This window comes from Scyliorhinus canicula, chromosome 22, assembly GCF_902713615.1.
Source record: "Scyliorhinus canicula chromosome 22, sScyCan1.1, whole genome shotgun sequence".
NCBI classification, from domain to species: Eukaryota; Metazoa; Chordata; class Chondrichthyes; order Carcharhiniformes; family Scyliorhinidae; genus Scyliorhinus; species Scyliorhinus canicula.
This window is the reverse complement of record NC_052167.1, coordinates 19,643,426-19,664,079: the sequence shown is the minus strand read 5'-3', so window position 1 is coordinate 19,664,079 and position 20,654 is coordinate 19,643,426. Positions and strand designations below refer to the sequence as shown.

The 20,654-nt window shown below is 43.3% G+C and overlaps 1 protein-coding gene across 5 annotated transcripts in view; it reads left to right on the top strand.

The window, feature by feature from the left end:
* The window catches only part of LOC119956050 (mitogen-activated protein kinase 8), a 102,599-nt gene that overhangs the window by 13,375 nt on the left and 68,570 nt on the right, over nucleotides 1-20,654 (top strand). The gene's annotated exons all lie outside the window — the stretch shown is intronic.

The following is a 20,654-nucleotide window of genomic DNA, read 5'->3' as shown; positions in this document are numbered from 1 at the left end:
GCGAGCATCATCACGCCTACACATTTTATTTTATGATTTTTTTTTCTGTAAATTTAAAGTGCCCAATTCTTTTTTCCAATTAAAGGGCAATTTAGCGTGGCCAATCAACTTACACTGCACATTTTTTGGATTGCGGGTTGAGACCTACGCAGACACGGGGAGAATGTGCAAACTCCACACGGGCAGTGACCCGGGGCCAGAATCGAATCCGGGTTCTTGGTGCCTTGAGGCAGCATTTCTAACCAGTGAGCCACCGTGCCGTCCTCCTAATTACAGTGATGCAAATAATTTGTTCCTCTATTTGTGCTAGGTACTTGTTTAGGCATGTATGCTTTTGCTTGGGCCCCAATTGATCTGCCTTAATCTTTGTTGTGGCAGGGGTGATGTTTTTATTTTGCACGACAGCATGAAGTGATGATGGCTTGCTAAGAATAAATCCTCAAAATTTCATATTATGCTAATAGGTTTTGTGCGTGAAATTTCAAAATGAAATCATTTGCAACATTTTAGTTTGAAATTGCAGCTTTTCGTTATGAAATTAAAGTTAAATGTTGGATATTACTCTAGGGAAACTGCCACTTTATTTTATGTCCTCTTAGCTACTAGGAACATACTTGCAGGTTTTACTTTGAAGCAAATTCATCATTGGATTTGATAATTGCCGTTTATAAACTTCAGAGCAAGGGCAGTGCGGTGGCGCAGTGGTTAGCACTGCTGCCTCACAGCGCCGAGGTCCCAGGTTCGATCCTGGCTCTGGGTCATTGTCCGTGTGAAGTTTGCACATTCTCCCTGTGTTTGCGTGGGTTTCACCCCCACAACCCGAAGATGTGCAGGCTAGGTGGATTGGCCACACTAAGTTTCAAATTTACTTAAACGGGTTAGCAAGCAAAATGCACAAAGACTTTTCTTTGCAGTATAGTTTGTAGTCTGCGACCATTTTCGAGCTTTGCAGCCGCATGTATCCTGCAGTAATGGTTGGTCACTTTGCATATTTTGTTCAAGAGTTTTGAATTGTGAGGTAAGGTGTAGATTACCAGTGTGCAGGAATCCCTTTGTATTGTAGGCTTCTTGCATCTAGATGTGCGCTTAGGATATGGGTTATTTTCTGAGGTTCGATCAATAATAATCTTTATTAGTGTCACAAGTGGGCTTACATTAATACTGCAATGAAGTTACTGTGAAAATCCCCCAGTAGCCACACTTTGGCGCGTGTTCGGGTACAGTGAGGGAGAATTCAGAATGTCCAATTAACCTAACAAGCACGTCTTTTGGGACTTGTGGGAAGAAACCGGAGCACCTGGAGAAAACCCACGCAGACACCAGGAGAATGTGCAGACTCCGCACAGACAGTGACCCAAGCCGGGAATCAAACCCAGATCCCTGGTGCTGTGAAGCAACTGTGCTAACCACTGTGCCACCCCTCAGTTAACTAAGACCAACAAAAGAAAGATTATCAGGCCAGTTCGTTTATAGATTGTGCTTTGTTGGTTTACACACGAGTTGCCACATTTGCCTACATGAATATAGATACTGGAGCGGCACTATGGCACAGTGGTTAGCACAGCTGCCTCACTGCCTCTCGGACCCAGGTCACTGGCCATGTGGAGTTTGCACATTCTTCCCATGTCTGCGTGCGTCTCAGCCCCACAACCCAAAGATGCGCAGGGTAGGTGGATTGGCCATGCTAAATTTCCCCTTAATTGGAAAAATGAATTGGGTAATCTAAATTTTTAAAAAAATGAATGCAGGGACTGTACAAGTGTCGGTTGTGAAGCACTTTGGGTTGTCTTGAGGATGTTGAAGTGAGCTACGTACATGCAGTTTTGTTGCTATGTATATGAAGAGATTTTCATTAATGAATTCTCAGAACTTATGTCAGACGACAAATTAGCATTTCAAAGAGCAAAGATGATAGTTTTACAGCATGGTATTTCGAAATTCACAATTGTGTTAACAGCCACAGGACTTGTAGTTTTTAATTGTATGGTTAGGCTAATATTTAATTATGATAATTAGTATACAGGAGCTTGATTAAATTGGCATAATGTTATCACCATGAATCATGCACTTCAGGGGCGGCATTCTCCCCTACCCGGTGTGACGGAGGGTGCCGGCGTAGGGGAGTAGCGCCAACCACTCAGGGGTCGGGCCTCCCCAAAGGTGGGGAATTCTCCCCACCTTTGGGGGCCAGCCCCGCGGCGGAGCGGTTTGCACCAGAAGACTGGCGCAAAAAGCCGGCGTCCCCGGCAGCGGGGCTGGCTGAAAGGCTTTCGCCGGTCGGCGCATGCGCCGGCAGTGACGTCAGCGGCAGCTGGCCGCTGACGTCACTGCCGGCGCATGCGTGATGTGGGGTTCTCTTCCGCTTCCGCCATGGCGGTGGCCGTGGCGGACGCGGAGGAAAATAGTGCACCCAGGGCACTGGCCCGGAGTCTGAGCGGGGGGCCCCGATCGTGGGCCAGGCCACCGTGGGGGCACCCCCAGGGGTTCGATCGCCCCCCGTCCCCCCAGGACCTCGGGGCCCGCTCGCACCGCTGATCCCGCCGTTACAGAGGTGGTTTAAACCTCGGTGGCGGGAGTGGCCTCCCAGCGGCGGGACTTCGGCCCATCCGGGCTGGAAAATCACCGCAGGGGCCTCTCCGATCGGAGTGGCAAGATTCCCGCTACTGCCACTTCCCCTGTGCGCTGGGTGGACAGGTGGGTATGGGTGACCCTGGGAGTCGGGGGGGGGGAGTGGGGGAGACCCATGTGGGGGTGGGGGGGGGGGGTGGGGGAGACCCATGTGGGGGGGGGGGTGTGGGGGAGGGATTCCCATGGGTCTGTGCTGGGGGTCGGAGAATTTCGCCCCATGTTTCTGTGAATTGTTTTGCTATTTGTATAAATGGATATCTAGAAACAGTTTTGTCATTGGCAGTGCTGATTTCTCCCGGTACTTCAGTGCACAGTTTTGCAAGCAAAATGAACATTAGGTCTTTCAGTCTGACACAATTTGCAGCATTGTTTGGAATGTGCCATCCACTGTGTTAAAGTAGTTTACAGGAATAACCCCCTTCTTTAGACTGAATAAAAATGCGAGGTGCGAGATCTGCCGGGCAAATACATGTTCGTGTTAGATCGGTCTACAAGAGTTATCACTGGTACGCCCCACCGCCTGCATGCACCAACTTTGCTGCCACCTCAGTTTATTTAATCATTTTATCTTCTGCCGCATGATTGGGTTATCATTGAGGCTGCGTATTGCATCACTGATACATTCCTAATTCCTCTTCTGCATGTGCCATCGCTGTAGTCCTTACACATTTCTTTTTTTAAATTTAGAGTAGCCAATTATTTTTTTCCAATTAAGGGGCAATATAGCGTGGCCAATCCACCTAACCTCCACATCTTTGTGATATGGGAGCGAGACCCATGCAGACACGGGGAGAATGTGCAAACTCCACACGAACAGTGAGCCGGAGCCGGGCTCGAGCCCGCATCCTCAGCGCCATAGGCAGCAGTGCTAACCACTGCGCCGCCGTGCTGCCCCGTCCATACACATTTCCTAATGGGAGCATGAGCTTTATTCAATGCATTCTTCATAGGTCTGTTGCTGCTGTCCCACCTAACCCAGTTTGATAACCTTTTCCAACCACCTGGTTAACTTTACATTCTATTCTTCTGATTCCAGGTTATTATATCTCTCCTACACACTTCCCCACTATCAAATGCTGATTTATTTTCAGCCTCCAACATACCACCTCTTTGGAATTCTTGTTATCTGTATCCGTGTTTCCTGAGTTCTTCCGTAGTTTTCTTTTTGTCATGCAGAAAGTTTTTCCTGCGACACTTGCAAGTTGTCAGATTTGTACATGTTCTGTTTCGGAAAAGAGAGGTATAAGTCAATTCATTTAAAGTACTGGCGGCAAGTGTTGGTGGTCACTTTACTGAAGAATAAGTCAATATTGTACGTTTGAAAGTTGCTTTAAATTCTTTAGCCAACTTAGACTTTGGATTTTGATGCCACATGGGTGGCACAGTGATTAGCTCTGGTTTCCTCCCAAAGTCCAAATATGTGCAGGTTAGGTGGATTGGCCGAGATAGAATTGTGGCTTGGTGTCCAGGATGTGGTTATAGGGAAAGGTCGGGGGATTGGGCCTAAGTAGGGTGCTCTTTCAGAGGGATGGTGCAGACTTGATGGACCAAAATGTATAGGGATTCTGAGTTGTGTAAATTGCAACAAAATAGTAACTTGTTACAGTAGCAATGGTCAGGAAGCTGCCAGGATTCATTTCAAATCTTAATACCATTGGATTTATTGATAAGACAATATGACCGTTCTGATTGGGAGGCCCTACATTTCGGTGATGACTGTTCTTGATTATGGTATCTAACAACAGCAGAGTACCTCATTGTAATGGACTGGAAAAGTTCATTGTTCTGCAATGTTTGTTGTCCCTCACCAAGAGTGGAGAAGATATTTCTATCATCGATCTGATAAAAACAAGTAATTGAATGGAAATAAACGCCTCGCTTTCATTTATTATTCCTGTCTTGTTCTGTATCTGGCAGAATAGAGAATAGAACAGTACAGCACAGAACAGGCCCTTCGGCCCTCGATGTTGTGCCGAGCAATGATCACCCTACTCTAACCCACGTATCCACCCTATACCCTTAACCCAACAACCCCCCCCTTAACCTTACTTTTTAGGACACTATGGGCAATTTAGCATGGCCAATCCACCTAACCCCGCACATCTTTGGACTGTGGGAGGAAACCGGAGCACCCGGAGGAAACCCACGCGCACACGGGAAGGACGTGCAGACTCCGCACAGACAGTGACCCAGCCGGGAATCGAACCTGGGACCCTGGAGCTGTGAAGCATTTATGCTAACCACCATGCTACCGTGCTGGTACTGGTTAATAATTTCTCACCGAGCATTGCTGCAGAAATGTCATATCTGGCTCCACAAAGACCCGTGGGATACTGTATTGCATCTTCATTTTAAATCTTATTTGGAAAATATATGGTGGTGCTTATTGCTTTTCAAAGTGCATCAGAGTGCCGCGAGAGATCATTTGCGCTCTGTTAAACTCTAACTGGCATATCCAACTGTTTTGAGCCCCAAAGAAAACACCAAGAGTATTTGTTTTTTAAAAAAAGTGGATGTTTTTATTCACAGATTCGCGATAAAACTGCATATCTTTTTAAAAAGTGGAATTGTTGCTTTGTCATCTCTCTATGACTCCTTCACACATTCTTCAGATTGTAATCTTCTGCTGATCAAGAGAGTTGATGTATTTGTTGCACAGTTCTGCTTTGTCTCTGGGTGGATAGATCGGTCAGTTTGTTTTTTAGCAACTGCATCGTGCCGCTGATGTGCTGGTAACTATTTTGCCTGCAAGCATTATTTTTAGCGGATTTCTGCAAAACTTTTGCAAGCAAGGCTGTTTTAATTTTTAAAGTAATTTCTTGGCCACTGCACAGGGAATGTAGTGCAGTACATTAAGGAAAGGAATGGCTCCACTGGCCATTGCCAGAAGGCTTGCTAAAACGTTAGCAACTTGAGGGCTGAGTAAATGCATCGATAATTGGTTTATTGAGAAATCATCATGGCAGCAAGTGTTGAACTTTGATGACAATCCAAGTAAAACAAATAATCATAACTCATGACATAGGTATGAGCAATTATTAAATTTGTAACTACACAAGGACCTTACCAATCCACCTGCTACTCAGCTCCCATCACGTCAACCTGTATGGCTAATACCACCATTCCAAGGAATAACTGCAGCACCCCCGTGGCAACAGGAATGGAACCAACACACCACCACTAGAAACCATTTCCCCATCACAGATCCCACAGCCTGCTGTCCGGCTTCAACTTGGCATGTCAATATTGGGCACCCCTCAACCTTCTCTGCACCAGCCAAGGCCTTTGTGTGGGGCTTCGCAGGGAAACACAGATTGCAGCCATGGTGCACCCCAATCAATGACTCACATTATTGAAAACTGCCCCGACCTGGTGCCGAGGTCCCAGGTTCATTCCCGGCTCTGGGTCATTGTCCGTGTGGAGTTTACACATTCTCCCCGTGTTTGTGTGGGTTTCGCTCCCACAACCCAAAAGATGTGCAGGCTAGGTGGATTGACCACGCTAAATTGGAAAAACTGAATTGGGTATTCTAAGTTTATAAAAAAAGAAGTAAACTGCCCCCAATGAAATTCAGCGGAGGACTCCCGAGAGCTCCATTTAGCCACTCGGGAAGTTAATTCTGGCTTCGTAATTACTGCACAAGCTTAAAAAGAATATTAAAATAGTGAGAAATAAAAGGATTGCACAATTATAATAATTTCAGCATAGAAATAATTACAATACATTGCTAAATATTTCTCCCTGATTTCTCCAAATGTAATTTTTGTAAGTGCCTAGACCAAGATTTATTTCTGTCTTGAACAAATTTTAGTGTGGAATTCTGCAATGATCATTCATTCAAAAACAAGTGGCAAACTAGAAGATTTAACTTCCACAGCGGATTTATGTGGCACTCTTTCAGACCCCATTCACTATTCAAATGTCTTCAGTATGACCAGCCTGAATCCCTGAAATTTACAGTGTAGCTGAGAGCATATCGAGCTGAGGGAATTCTTTTGATTGAACATATTTATATAGGTCGGCTCTCACCTGGATTTTTCAGACTGCAGCAAGTCTGCATTAATGGACAGTGAGGTTTGTTCAAAGTTACTGCAGTTTGGGTTAATTAAAGGTTATATAAATATTTTGGCACGGCGGCACAGTGGTTATCACTGCTGCCTCTCAGCACTGAGGACCCACAGTCCAAATATGTGCCGGTTAGGTGGATTGGTTTGGCCATGTTAAAAGTGCCCTTAGTGTCCAGGATAACAGGGATTGAGCAGGGTAGGTCTAAATAGGGAGCTCTTTCAGAGGTTTAGTGCAGACTTCATGGGCTGAATGGCCTCCTATCATTGTACCAAGTTGTGAAATAAACTTAGAAGGAAGCAGTGGGGTGGGATGTGTACGTTGCATCAGAACAGCTTTTGGGCTGGCAATCCATTTCCATTGAGTTAAACAGAATAATATTAGTAGTTAATACTGAAACAATGTCCAAATTTCTGAAGTATGAATAGAATACTTCATTAGTGGCACAAGTTGGACACCCCCTGCTACTATGGCTATAACGTTCTGATGCAGCAAATGCCCCTCAAGCTTAGTTGTAATATGGCCAGATTCTAGTCGGAAAAGTAAGGAGCAGCACTGCCTTCTGTTAGACATTTTGTGTCACATTATTGGCAGTATTGAATGCATGAAGCCAGTAAAGTGTTTAACAAATTATGTTCATGCAGGTATTCCCCATATAGGAACCCACAATGCTGAGGTACACAGATAATATCTTGTGATACACGAGCAGTTGCCCTCATTTTCTGTGTTCTGAGTTTACGACTGCTGGCAATGGATTGACTGGTTTATATTTTAAAAGGTTGATAAGTTCCAATTGGCCACATTGATTTGAGCCTTGAAGACATTCATGCAGTTATTGTGTTAGATGTAGTTTACACTCTGCCACTGCTGTAGTAAAACCTTTTGTGAACTAGCATTAAAATGTCAATTATAGACAGTGCAGTATGAAACAAGGCCATTTGGCCCATTATTTCTGTGCCAGTTCTTTCGATGAGCAATCTGTTTAGTCTACTCTCTGCCTCCACACCCTTGAAGTTTTTCCTCCTTCAAGTATTTCCCGAATTTTCTTTTGTTTCTTAAATTTAAAAAAAAAGAATACCCAATTGTTTTTTCCCCCCAGTTAAAGGGCAATTAATTGTGGCCAATTACCCTACCCTGCACATCACTGTGTTTGTGGGGGTGGGACCCATGCAGACACTGGGAAGAATGTGCAAACTCCACATGGACAGTGACCCGGGGTCGGCATCGAACCCTAGTCCTCGGCACCGTGAGGCAGCAGTGCATTAAAATATTAATTTTCTTTTAATATTATTGTTAATTCTGTATCCACAACCCTATTAGGCAGTGCATTCCAAATTTGGACCATTTATTGCGTAAAAAGCAGCTGCAATGTTGACAAGCAGAGGGTGCAAATTTGAGGTGATTGGCAAAGCAACCCAGGCTCCACGAAGAGATTTATTTTTATACTACAAGTGGTTTGGATTCAGAATGTGCTACCCCTGATAGATTCAATAGCAATCTTTAAAAGAAAATTGGATAATTGCTTGGGTTGGGGGTTGGGTGGATTTAGGAAAGAGCAAGGGGGTGAAAGTAACTGGATTGTTCTTTGAAAGAGCTGGCACAATCATATTGAGCTGAAAGGCCTGTGTGCTGTACTATTCTATAAGCATGGATGGACCTTTGTGATTTGTGAAAAATGAAAGCATTTTATCAAGAAAAAGCATGTTGAGCTAAATAGCACCAGTGGTGGATTGGTATTATAGACCTGTGCAGTAGGTGCATTCAATAGAAACTGATATTCAGTAATATTATTAATTCACAAATTCATCTGCAGTTTATAATCATAGGCAGCTAATGACTCTTGTCTAGTGGAATTCCAAGTTTTCTTGATGTTTACTGTACTTGTCAATCACAGCAATGGAATAAGTCTTCAGTCCCATCAGGATCTAAATTTGAGGCGGCACGGCGGGGCAGTGGTTAGCACTGCTGCCACACGGCGTGAAGGACCCGGGTTCAATCCCAGCCCCGGGTCACTGTCCGTGTGGAGTTTGCACATTCTCCCCATGTCTGAGTGGGTCTCACCCCCACAGTCCAAGTCAGCAACACACAGGCAAGGTAACCTGTTCAATATCAGTTCTTGAGTAGTTGATGCAGCAAATTCTGAATGAAGATTTTCCCCGTTGCAACATCTTAAACTCTAAACTCCATTGGTGGAGAAGCAGGCTGTTGAATTCTGTTTCAGCTGGGATTTGTTTTTTTTTAAATTGCTTCCACCTAGAAAATGGGAGGCAAAGGAAACTAGGCTGGTAATATTTATTAGTATAGCTATTAAACAAAAATATGGAGCAGTTAGGCTTTCTTATTAGATAAAAGAAAACTAAAATCAAAAGGCTCTCATCAATCCTTATTCACCTGGTCAGGGGCCAAGCAATATTTGCCTTCTTCAAAATAGAAAATGCTGGAAATACTCAGAAGGTCAGGCAGCATCCATGGAGAGAGAAACTGAGTTAACGATTTGGGTCGATAATCTTTTGTCAGAACTGTAAGAAGTCTCTTGACAGAACAACGACTTGAAACACAGACACCGTTTCTCGCTCCTCAGCTGCTGGCTCACATGTTGAATGCTTCTATGATTTTTGTTTTTATTTCTGATTTCTAGCATCTTGTATTTTGCTTTTGTATCTACCCTCTTCATATGTTCATTGTCGTTTTGAGTATATCTTTTGTCATGTTTACATGGTGCCACCCTGCTTCCTACAAACAAATCAACATGCTGTGTATTTTGGGTCTCCACTTGTAGTTTCCTGCAGTGAGGTTATTTGCTGTTGCTTTTTAATTCGGGTGCTTGCAAACTGTCTTTTTTTTATTCACGCACATTGTCTTTTGTATTTTTTGTAATACTCTCCAGAACTGTAATTATTTAAATTGGTACCAATCATTAATTAGCGCTAGTCATAATGTACGTGGGAAGGAGGTTGTTGCATTGGGACATGTTGTGAATTCATTAAAAATGATGCAACAAAATAATCTGGGCGAAGCTAATTTTTGAATGAGATGGAAACTGATTCTTACATTGACCAACTTGTAACTGCATAATACATGCAGCAATAAAATCAACTATTCAGATAATATAAAGGAGTCCTGTAAAGGACACCACAACAATCTACTTGGAACTGCTTGAATAGTTTGTCCTCTGAGGCTCACAGTAATGTTTTAACCTCCAAGAAAGCCCTCCACCAGTTTAATGTTTCAGTCCATGACCAGAACCTGTCAGCAGTGAGTTAGTTCACTTACCTCTGTAGCACATTCTCTCGAGTTGTCTATGTTGTCCATGAGACACATGGAAGAATAGCAAATGTAGTCTTTAGCAGGTTTTGAGTATCATTCTAGGGATGAAGAGGAATAAGTCTGTCTGCCAAATTGAAAGTCTATGGAGCAGTAGTCCTGCCCACTGCTCTATGCATGCAAGTCTTGGACTGGGTTCTAACAGCACACTATGGTGCTGAACTACATTCATTTGAGCTGCCTTCAGAAGCTTCTGATGATCAGATGGCACGACAGAATACCAGACCCCGAGGTGCTCATCTGAGTTGGCATGTCAAGCATCCAGACCATATTAAACCAGTCACAACTGAGTTGGGCTCATCGTATGGCCAGAATGCCTGACACTCACTCAGCAAAGTGAATTGCGAGAGCTGTGCTCTGATCTGTGCGCTCAAGACCTTCAAGGAGGTGCTTCAAGGACACTCTGAAGAGAGTGAATCCTGAGAGAGGTTTGCCCAGGATTGCTGCACCTGACACAACCAAATAAAAAATGGTGCAGTGTCCTTCGAAAGCAAACGCATGACAGAGGCAGAGAGAAGACACGAGGAGAGGAAATCCTAATTGAACAAGTTGTCCAAAGCCCCCCTTTCTGTGGTATCCGGTGCTATTTGTAGTGGAACCTTCGGAGTGCAGATCAGCCATAGCAGTACCCCACCGGAACCTACCAAATACTCCAGGTAATGAAAATGGTCATCTTGGCCTCAAGGATGAACAGGCAGATTCTTCAGTGATTTGGGATTACGTTTTAGTATTTCATTATGAGTAGATAGGGGAGGCAGTGGTATTGTCACTGGATTAATAATCCAGAGACGCAGGGTAATGCTCTGGGGACCTGGACAGATGGTAAAAGTTTGGCTGCACGGTGGCACAGTGGTTAGCACTGCTGCCTCACAGCACCAGGGACCCAGGTTCAATTCCGGCCTCTGATGACTGTCTATGTGGAGTTTGCACGTCCTTCCCGTGTCTGTGTGGGTTTCCTCCCACTGTCCAAAGATATGCAAGGTTAGATGGATTGGCCATGCTTGATGCTCCTGATTAATCAATTTGGAGAAACCCAAATTAAATGTAGCGATAACATTTGGATTAAAGTATAACAGCACTCTACTAATGTAGGTCTGTACTATGTGTCTTTTTGGTTTGTGTAACTATTTTGCAGTGTTATAATTTAACAGATTTAATAAGTCTAGTGGTTACAATGGTGCATTAGCAGCCCAGAGGTTGAGTTCAGATCACACCACTTTAACAACCTGAATAAATCTGTCCTAATATGAAAAAATAACCATGAATTAATTTAAAAGAACTCTACTAATTTGTCCTTAACTTGAAACCTGGCTCAGTCTGGCCATGTAACCCCAGTGCCAGGAGAAATGGTTGCCTCTTAATAATCGTCCTCACCCTTGCAGCAAAGTATAAAATGCAGGTAAATGGTGTTTGAGTTATATCCAGAACTCCCATTCCTTCAAATCTACACTGTGTGTGGGTTTATTATGCGGTACTGTTAATTCCTCTGCAGTATTAATGTGACATTGGATATGAAAAACTATTAGTTATATTGTTTGTTTATTTGAACAGGCGATTTTCTGTTCTTTTTGAACACACGTAGTCTGATTTGCATTTCTAACCCTGTGCGTATTGTGGGATTAACTGTGCTGACCTTGGAGGAGGCTTCTTACATAAGATATTAAGGAAATTGTAATGGGAAAGCACCGAAATGGTCTACCCGTATTTCGGATTAGAGGAGGAGAGTTATTACCATATGAGTATAATAAATAAGATGTGGGTTGTGTGGTACAGTAACCAAATTGAAACTCGTACCCTTTCAGTTTCAATATTTTTAGTTGTGTGGAAACCATGAAACTTATAATAATATTTTATTGTCACAAGTATAAAGTTACTGTGAAAAGCCCCTAGTCGTCACATTCTGGCGCCTGTTCAGGTAAGCTGGTACAGGAATTGAACCCGCGCAGCTGGCCTTGTTCTGCATTACAAACCACTGTCTAATTTGATACACAAATTCATACTTATTAGTGTTAATAAACTGCAGTATGTTGGTTGTAAAATGTCCCTTGCATGGTATAAGAACTAAATGTTGAAATTGTCTTCGAAATGAGCAATCACTAAAATGATGCGGCACAGACGAGAGACCATTTATCCCAATAATTCTGCACTGGTGATTTTCTCTGTATACCATTTAGTTTGATCGCACCTGCTCTCCATACTGTTTAATAATCTTCCCTTGAAAGCAACCATCTAATTCTGATTTTTTAAAAAATGCAATTGAACTATGGCTTGTGGAGGAGAATTCCACCTACTGACTCCTCTGTATTAAAACAATTTCTCTAGCCATCCTTTTTAATTCTTAAATTTGGACCTCCTCTCTATGTTCCTATGCTGCTAAACATTTGAAGTGATCTGCCAGTATTTAGTTCATGTCATGGCTGGTACAGGCATGTCATATTATGAACTTTCAGTCAATACTTTTAAAAATTAGACACAAACAGGCTGTTAAGGTGGCTGCTGCAAATCACGTGACTTTACACCAATGATGGGCAACCTGTGGTCTGGGGGCCACATGCAGCCAATCTAGGTTCTCAGTGCGGCCCATGAGACATTTTGTTGACTGTCGCCCACACGCAGAGTTACCACATTCCATTGATTTGTCTGCATTTTTTTTTCCTACCGGTATGACTGAAGTGATTCTCATGTAAAACAAGGGGAAGTGAGGTGCAGGTTGATTGCTCATAACATTGGCTGTAAGAGTTGTGCACTCCCTCTGCGCCCAATCAAGTGTAAATATTTAATTTACTTTTCGGGTTTGAAGTTGATAGTTCTATTAATATATAAACGATTAAGCTTTTTCTATAATTTAGGAAATATTTGGTGTGAATGAAATGTAAATGATTAAGCTTTTTCTATCACTTATGAAATATTTGCTGAAAAGAAAACAAGCCCAGTTTCTCTCAACTTTCCTTGTATTTAAAATTCCTCATTCCTGGTAACATTCTAGTAAATCTCTTCTGCGGTCTCTCGCGGGCTTTAACATTCTTCACCAGAACTGAACAGAATATTCCAAATGTGGTCTGACCTATGATTTGTGGAAGTGTAAGCTAATTTTTATACTCTGCTCTATTTATAGACCCAAGGATCCTATAAGTCATCTTGCAACTGTTTCAACTAGCCTGGCCACCTTCAGAGAATTATGCACTTCAACCTCGAGGTCCCTCTGCTCCTATATTCCCCTATTGAGCTTATATTTTCTCCCCGTATTTCTTCTCCCAAAATGCATTACTTCACATTTTCCGCATTGAAATTCATCTGCTAGGTGATGAATTGGCCAACTTCTCAGTGTCTCTCTGAAGTCGCTCAGCGCATCCTTACAATTAATTATTCTCCCTAGCTTAGTATCACCTGCAAATTTAGAAATTTTGCGCCTACTGTATTTGAGATACCCTCCTGATTTCTTATTTTAAAATTTTTTTATTTAGAGTACCCAATTCAATTATTTTCCAATTAAGGGGCAATTTAATGTGGCCAATCCACCTACCCTGCACACATTTTTGGATTGTGGGGATGAGACCCACGCAGACACAGGGAGAATGTGCAAACTCCACACAGACAGTGACCTGGAGCTAGGATCGAACATGGGTCCTCGGCGCCGTGAGTCAGCAGTGCTAACCACTGAACCACCGTACCGCCCTACTCTTCCTGATTGTTATTCCTATTAATAATCCGTCACATATTATATGCCTCTGTTTTTTCTTATTTTATTATCAATATCCTTAGTCATCCCGGGTACTCTAGCTTTGGATACCCCGTATTTATTTCTCATGGGTATGTACCTAGCTTCCACCCTATTCATCTCTCCATTTTTCATCCACTGTTTTATCCACCAAAATAATTTTCCAATCAGTCTGCTCTAGTTCAACTTTAAGACGCCTAAAATTTCCCCTTTTTGAGTCTGGGATCTTAATCCATGACGAGTTTCATCCTTTTCTGTCTTATTTTTTAAAAAAAAATTAGGGTACCCTATTCATTTTTTACTACTAAGGGGCAATTTAACATGGCCAATCCACCTACTCTGCACATCTTTGGGTTGTGGGGGCGAAACCTATGCAAACACGGGGAGAATTTGCAAAACTCCACACGGACAGTGACCCAGAGCCGGGATTGAACCTGGGACCTCGGCGCCGTGAGGCAGAAGTGCTAACCATTACGCCACCGTGCTGTGCTGCCAACCTTTTCCATCTTAAAATTAGACCTCATTATATTATGATTGCTATTTCCCAACTTCGCTCCCACTCTGATGTTCTCCATCTGGTGTTCTGCATCCTAGGACCAGATCCGGTGGGGCTAGTTGAGCACAGTGGGCAGTGTAAACAGCTGTCTTGTAAAGCAGAACAAGGTCAGCTGTACCAGTTCAATTCCCATACCAGCCTCTCCAAACAGGTGCCGGAATGTGTCGACTCGGGGCTTTTCACAGTAACTTCATTTTAAGCCTACTTGTGACGATAAGCAATTTTCATTTCATTTAATTTCGTCCAGTACAGCTTCCTCCCTGGTAGGGCTGGAAGTGTTCCCGACCGTTCTCCTGCACTCACTGCAGAACGTTCTCCTGCACTCACTGCTCCCCTTCCATGCACCACACTCTACCCGTATGGGAGGCGACCATTTCTTTGTTCACTGTCAACACTCCTGCCTTCTCGAACCTCCTTTCCCCTATCCTCCATCTCTCATCTGCCCTCACTGGTACTTTTAAAACTAGGCCCAGTAGTCAATCCACTACACTACTTACTCTCTAAGCTCGGAGATTAAATAACCATTATTTTAAACTCCCAATAGCTTGCTGCTGAATTAAGTAACTGCAATTCTTACTCCCAAGGGTACAAATACACACCTCTTTCCTTAGAAAACAGACTGATTACGGGCAGTAAGAAAGCAAATGCATTTGGCCTGTAACATTCATGATAACCGTTTATAGGAACACAAACAGGCCATTTGGTTCTTGGAGCCTGCTCAATCATTGAATAGGGTCCTGGCTAACCTTGTTGGGTCTCCGCTCCATTTTCCTGTCTGCCCTTCATAAATCTTGACTCCCTTGCCTGACAATCTGTCCAACTCTGCCTTGAGTAAATTTGAAGACCCTGACTCCATTCCTTTTTAAAAAATTAATTTACGAGATGTGGGCATCACTGGTTAGGCCAACATTTATTGCCCATCCGTAGTTGCCCTTCAGAAGGTGGTAGTGAGTTGCCTACTTGAACCGCTGCAGTCCTTGAGGTAGGTACATCCATTTTGATGTTGGGGAGTTCCAGGATGTTTCCCCAGCGATAGTGAAGGAGCAGCCGTATATTTCCAAGACAGAGTGGTGAGTGACTTGGAGGGGAACCTCCAGGTGGTGGGGTTTCCAGATACCTGCTGCTCTTGTCCTTCTAGATGGTAGTGGTTGTGGGTTTGGAAGGTGTTGTCCAAGGAACCTTGATAAGTTACTGCAATACATCTTGCAGATGGTACATGCAATTGCTACTGTTCATCGGTGCTGGCGGGCTTGAATATTTGTGGAAGGAGGAGCAATCAAGCGGGCTGCTTTCTCCTGGATGGTGTCGAGTTTCTTGAACTTTGTTGGAGCTGCACTCATCCAGGGAAGTTGAGAGTATTCTATTACATTTCTGACTTGTGCCTTGTAGATGTTGGACAGGGTTTGGGAGGGGTCAGGAGGTGAGTTATTCGCCGTAGGATTTCCTAGCCTTTAACCTGCTCTGGTAGCCACAGTTTTAATGTGACTAGGCCAGTGGCTAGCTCTGTGAAGAGAACTCCACACACCAACAACCCTTTGATGTCTTATCCGATTGGAGGAAGAAGCATACAGATTGGCCAAGAAAAATAATAGGTCTGAGGATTGGGAGCAGTTTAGAATTCAGCAAAAAGGACTAAGGGATTGAGTAAGAAAGGGAAAGTACAGTACGAAAGGAAGCTTGCAGGGAACATAAAGACTGACACTAAGTGTTTCTACAGATACGTGAAGAGAAAGAGATTGGTAAAGAGAAATGTAGGCCCCCTACAGACAGAAACAGGGGGATGCTTAATAAGGGACAAAGAAATAGCTGAGCAATTGAATACATACTTTGGTTCTGGGAAAACTGATGGGATTGAAGGCGGATAATCTGGGCCTGAGAATCTGTATCCCAGATTGCTTAAGGAGGTGGCTCTGGAAATAATGGATGCATTGATGGTCCTCTTCCGGGATTCTATAGACTCTGGAACTGCCCCAGCAGATTGGAGGGTAGCTCACATCACTCCAATATTCAAAAAGAGAGGTAGAGAGAAAGCAGGGAATTATAGACCATTAAGCCTAACATCAGTAGTGGGAAAAATGCTTGAATTCATTATCAAGGAATTTATAGCGGAACATTTAGAAAGCAGTGGCAGGATCAGTCAGAGCATGGCTTTATGAAGGGAAAATCATACTTGACAAATCTGTTGGAATTCTTTAAAGATGTAACCAGTACAGTCGACAAGGAGGAGCCAGTCGATGTGGTATATTTGGACTTTCAGGAGGCATTTGACAAAGTCCCGCATAAGAGATTATTGTGCAAAATTAAAGCGCATGGGATTGGGGGAAATGTATTGGGGTGGATAGAAAACTGGTTGGCAGAGATGAAACAAAGAGTAGGGATTAATGGGTCCTTTTCAAATTGGCAGGCAGTAACCAGTGGGGTACCACAGGGATCGGTGCTGGGATCCCAGCTATTCACAATGTATATTAATGATTTGGATGAGGGAACAAAATGTAACATCTCAATGTTTGCAGATGATACCAAATTAGGGTGAATTGTGACGAGGATGCAGGGATCCTACAGCAAGATCTGGGCAGGTTGGGCAAGTGGGCAAATCAATGGCAGATGCAGTATAATTTGGATAAGTGTGAGGTTATTCACTTTGGAAGGCAAAAACAGGAAGGCAGATTACTAAATTACACTGTAAATTAGGAGAGCGGAGGGTGCAGCGAGACCTGGGTGTCCTTGTGCACCATTCGCTGAAGGTTAGGAGGGGTTATCGGGTTAGGGGGGTGGAAGTGAGGGCTTCAGTGGGTCGATGCAGACTTGATGGGCCGAATGGCCTCCTTCTGCACTGTATGTTCTATGCAGATGCAGCAGGCGTTAAAGAAGGCTAATGGTGTGTTGGCCTTCATTGCAAGAGGTTTCGAGTACAAAAGCTGGGATGCGGTGCTGCAATTGTACAGGGCCTTGGTGAGGCCATATTTGGAGTATTGTGAGCAGTTTTGGTCTCCTTCTCTGAGAAAGGATGTTCTTGCTCTCGAGGGAGTGCAGCGAAGGTTTACCAGACTGATTCCAGGGATGGCGGGACTCTCACATGAGGAGAGATTGACTACGTTGGGATTGTTCTTGCTGGAGTTGAGAAGAATGAGGGGGATCTCATAGAGACTTATAAAATTCTAAAGGACTAGGCAGGGTAGATGCAGGGAAGATGTTACCAATGATGGGTGTGTCCAGAACCAGGGGGTCACAGTCTGAGGATTCAGGGTAAACCATTTCGGACAGAGATAAGGAGACACTTCTTCACACAAAGAGTGGTGAGCCTGTGTAATTCATTACCAGAGGAAGTAGTTGATGCTAAAACTTAGAATGTATTCAAGAGGCGGCTGCATATAGCACTTGGGGAGAATGGGATCAAAGGCTATGGGGAGAAAGCAGGATTAGGCTATTGAGTTGGATGATTAGCCATGATCGTGATGAATGGCGGAGCTAGCTTGAAGAGCCAACAGGCCTCCTCCTGCTCCTATCTACTGTGTATCTATGTATGTGTTTTTAAACTATGTCCCCTAATTTTAGACTCTTACCATAAGAGGAAACATCGTTTGGGTATTCTCCCGATCAAGCCTTGTCAGAATCTTGTATGTTCCCATAAGATCACCTCTCACTCTTCAAAACTGCAATGGGTGCAGGTCTGATCTATTCAGCCTTTCTTCATAAGACAACCCTTTCACTCCAGGAATGAGTTCACTGAATCTTCCCTAAACTGCTTCTAAAGCGATTATATCGTTCTTTAAATAAGGAGACCTAAATTACACACTGTACTCCAGATGTGGCGTCACCAAGGCCCTGAACAGCTGCAGGAAAACATCCTCACCTCTATATTCCATTGCCCTTGTAATAAACACCAACATTCAATTTGTCTCCTTAATTACTTGCTGTACCTTAATATTAACTTTGTAATCCATGTACCAGGACACCAGATCCCTCTGCAACACTGAGTTCTGCGATCTTTCTCCATTTTAAATAGTATACTGCTTTTCTATTCTTCCTATCAAGTGAACAAGTTGATATTTACCCACGTTATTCTCCATCTGCCACATTTATGCTCACTCATTTAACCTATCTCTGTGCCTTTGCGGACTCGCCACCTCCTCTTGACAACTTCATGACCTCTGGCAAGTCACCCCGTAATCATTTCGGCTCCAGTGGGATAAAGAGTTAATTTATTGTCTCTTCAGAGCGTATTGTTTGAGGTGCAGAGGGCTGCTGAGCGCCCACTGCACTTTTTCCATCACTTTTGTGGCCTTCCCATACCAGTGTATCCAAACCCCACACACTCATTCTGCAGACTAATTGAAATCTTGAACAAGACCTCCTTTTACAACAAAAGCAGAAAATGCTGGACAATCTCAGCAGGTCTGATGGCGTTTGTGGAGAGAGAATGGAGCTCACGTTCCAAGTCTGGATGACTCTTTGTCAAAGCCTTACTTGTGCAATTTATTCTAGTATTCTGGTAGGAATCCACAAATGGGGAGGGAAATGAATCTCCTTACAGTTGTTAGTCAACCAAGTAAAACACATTGGATTTGTAAAATTGTTAAGTTGCACCTGATTTTCTTGCTTTATATTAAAAATTGAAACACTGCATTGGATAATGTCACATGGCTGTGTGACTGAGTTCAGGGAAGCATGATCAAATGTTCAATAGTGATGCTCAGAAGCAATGGGAATAGACCACCTTAAATATTTGAATTCTCTGCTTAAACGTAGGATGATTTCTGCTTCAGCTGCGGATTACAATGCAGTTTGGGATGTGCATTGTTAGTCTTTAAAACCAGAGGCAGGTCTTACAATGGATGAATATAATATTTTCGTTGAAATATGAGTAACCTGCCCGGATGGTGAATTTGAAAAAAAAAGAAATATTCTTCATTGCCGTAAAATGTTCATCTAAGTTACTGTCGGCACTTTGCATTTAACATTTTTATCTTCGGCACTGTTAGATTTCTGGCTCTGTGACAGCCCTCTTTGTGTTCTCAAGCAAAATGCTTTTACCATAGGCAGATCTTCATCTCCTGTGATCTGAAATGTATGCCTTTATGTGTACCATGAATAGAAACAGAATGTCCTGACTGTTGACCTTTTTTTGCTGAACTATTTTGAACATGAAATTATATTGTGTAGTTCTATATATGTGAGACGGAATAATGCTATTAAAATTGAAATGAAATGAAAATCGCTTATTGTCACGAGTAGGCTTCAATGAAGTTACTGTGAAAAGCCCTTAGTCGCCACATTCCGGCGCCTGTCCAGGGAGGCTGGTACGGGAATCGAACTGTGCTGCTGGCCTGCTTGGTCTGCTTTAAAAGCCAGCGATTTAGCCGAGTGAGCGAAACCAGCCCCTGGGTTGTTCTGGCTAAAACTTGAAATTCCATTTATTTAAGATTTATAATTATATTGAAGCAAAAGAAGTAACAGCAGTTTGTCATCTATACATATTGAATGACTTGAGGATGCGGATATTTGTGGAGCCTCCTCCAGTGAGTTGTTTAATTGTCCACCACCATTCATGACAGGATGCGCTAGGATCACAGAGCTTACTTCTGCTCCGTTTGAAAAATGAAATGAAAATCGCTTATTGTCACGAGTAGGCTTCAATGAAGTTACTGTGAAAAGCCCCTAGTCGCCACATTCCGGCGCCTATCCGGGGAGGCTGGTACGGGAATTGTATGGAATTGCTTAGCTCTGTCTATTACTCTGGACTTGAAACGTTAGCTCTTTCTTTCCCTACACATGCTGCCAGACCTGCTGAGATTTTTCTCTTTTGGTTTCTATCTATTACTTGCTGCTTATGCTGATTGGCATGCAGATAATCCTGTATTGTAGCTTCACCAGGTTGACACCTTATTTTTTGGTATTACTCCTAGCCTACCCTCCTACACTCTCATTGAACCAGGTTTGGTGGTAATGATAGAGTGGGGAAATACCAGGCCATGAGGTTACAGATTGCATTTGAGTACAATCTGCTGTAGCTGAAGATCCTCAGTGCCTCATAAATGCCGGTTTTGAGTTGCTAGATCTGTCTGAAGTGATTTAGCATGCTTGTCGTGCGACACAACATGATGGCCATCAGTGAAGGAGTGATCAAAGTTATCACAATGTAAATTATTGTGGGTTTGCTGTTCTACCCCTGGATAATGGATGGGTGTTACAGCTTGAATTGCCCATTAGTGTCCAAAAGGTTAGGTGGGGTTATGGGGGTAGGGTGGGGGAGTGGACCTAGGTAGGGTGCTCCTTCGGAGGGCACAGACTCGATGGACCAAATGGCCTCATGCACTATTGGGATTCTATAATTCCATATTAAAAAATCCATTTGGAATCCAT